Consider the following 1,912-nt stretch of genomic DNA (forward strand, 5'->3'; position numbering starts at 1 on the left):
GCTAACCCTAAATACAGCATGTTGCGTCATAAGCGTTTGTATGTTGGATCATGCTCAGAAAGAAAGCCACTCCCACATGGCCCAGAAGTAGACAAACATTTTGTGCTGTAATCTATTTTTTTTTTATTTAAACTGAAGTTTTTTTTTATAGATGTTATTTTATGTGTTATTTCTTTATTTGTAGATGTGTTTTTTATATATATGTGTGGTATCTTGTAGATGTGTTTTATTTTATATATGTGTGGTTTCTTTATATTTTGTAGATGTGTTTTTTATATATATGTGTGGTTTCTTGTAGATGTGTTTTATATATGTGTGGTTTCCTTATTTGTAGATGTGTGTTATATGCATGTATGTACATATTTCTTTTTCAACAAAAATTAAAAATATAAACTTATGCGTTGTGCTTGGTGTATTTTTATTTCTGGGTTATTTTTTATAATCTATTAGGGAGGGGCTTAACCAGGCCTGTAATAATAAAGGTCTAGTGTGTCCAATAGGGAGATGTCTACCAACAAATCACATGTAAGTAATGAATTGTGATGTCATTGTTTTTTCATCCAATTTGAGAATTCACGTGGGTCTCCTGTTGCTATTCACATGTTAAGTAGAGTCGTTAAGCTGTTAACACCCCCCCGCACTTCCCCCACACCTCCCCATCTCTCCTCCCCCCCTTGGAGGATTCCGCATTCGACAGCATTCAACTGTGGCTGGCGAAACTGCGCTGCCCTGCCAACTGTCGATTGCCGTCGATATCTGTCACTGACTAGCTGCATTCGCGTCAGAATACAGGGTCAAAAATCCCACTTTTCATCCAGTGACTGTCCTGAAGACCTGGGTGGACAGAGCCTTCACTTCCACTGTCCCCAAGCTCTGGGACACTGTCTCCACGATCATTAGATCTGCTGACAGTGTGGACAGTTTGAAGTCCAAGTTTAGCACCAACTTTTTAAAATGTCTACTGGTGATTCTGATGTTACTGGTCTTCATCCTTGTAGTTCATCTTCCTCTTTTAACTTTCTTATATGTTCTTGTTTTTCTGCTTTAAGGAATTTTAATGTGAAACTTCAGTATTTTATTAGTAAATATTGCTGGATGAATATTTCCTGCCTTCCTGATTGTTCCTGGTTCCTCCACAGAGTGGATCAGCAGAGCTCAGAGGTTACCAGTGGTCCGTCTGCCCAGCAGCATCAAACACAGCTGGACTCCATATTTATGGTCTGTACATGAACAACAACTACTTTTCCATAGTTCTGTTCACACTCATCTCCATGCTGCACTTTGTAGACCAGAGGACTGTCGGTCTGTCCAATATCCATCTGGTGTTTGGCTCCATGATTTCAGTCTGATGTTTCCTTCATCTATTATTCTGCTCCAGTTGTTGGTAGATAACATTGTCTCTTTTATGAAGGATGAACAGAAGAAGATCCAAATAGTTCTGAGCCTAGAAGACCCACAATGCTCAACAAGTCAGAGTGAGGATGAGGAGGTTATGGAGGGTGAGAACGAAGAACAGAGGAGGAGCAGCAGAGAGGCAGTGATGAAGATCACACTGAACTTACTGAAGAGGATGAAGGAGGAGGAGCTGGCTGACCCTCTGCAGAGCAGTAAGAGGACTTCTACAAAAATTTGATAAGATGGATAAAGCAAGCATTTACATAAGCCTGCATAGATGGAATCACATTTACTCAAATCATCTTCAAAAGGTAATTTTGTTGCTTCAGATAGTACTATTTTTTCATCATGTAGCACATCTTGCTGGTTTTTGCCAACATCAAATTAAATCTGGTCTGAAGAAGAAGGTCCAGTCTGTGTTTGAGGGGATTGCTAAAGCAGGAAGTCCAACCCTTCTGAACCAGATCTACACAGAGCTCTACGTCACAGAGGGAGGGACTGGAGAGGTCAATGATGA

At 40.1% G+C, this 1,912-nt stretch overlaps 1 long non-coding RNA gene across 2 annotated transcripts in view; it reads left to right on the forward strand.

Annotated features, from left to right (window-relative positions):
* Positions 1–270: 270 nt before the first annotated feature.
* The window catches only part of LOC108165980 (uncharacterized), a 4,992-nt gene continuing 3,350 nt past the window's right edge, over positions 271–1,912 (forward strand). The window contains exons 1-3 of one of the 2 annotated variants that reach the window (XR_001776294.1): positions 272–1,218; positions 1,412–1,607; positions 1,750–1,906. This is a non-coding gene — a long non-coding RNA (uncharacterized LOC108165980). Of the gene's footprint in view, positions 1,219–1,411; positions 1,608–1,749; positions 1,907–1,912 lie in introns of those variants that run through there. The other variant, XR_001776295.1, reaches the window with a different exon arrangement.

Source organism: Poecilia reticulata, unplaced genomic scaffold (assembly GCF_000633615.1).
Source record: "Poecilia reticulata strain Guanapo unplaced genomic scaffold, Guppy_female_1.0+MT scaffold_263, whole genome shotgun sequence".
Lineage (NCBI taxonomy): Eukaryota > Metazoa > Chordata > Actinopteri > Cyprinodontiformes > Poeciliidae > Poecilia > Poecilia reticulata.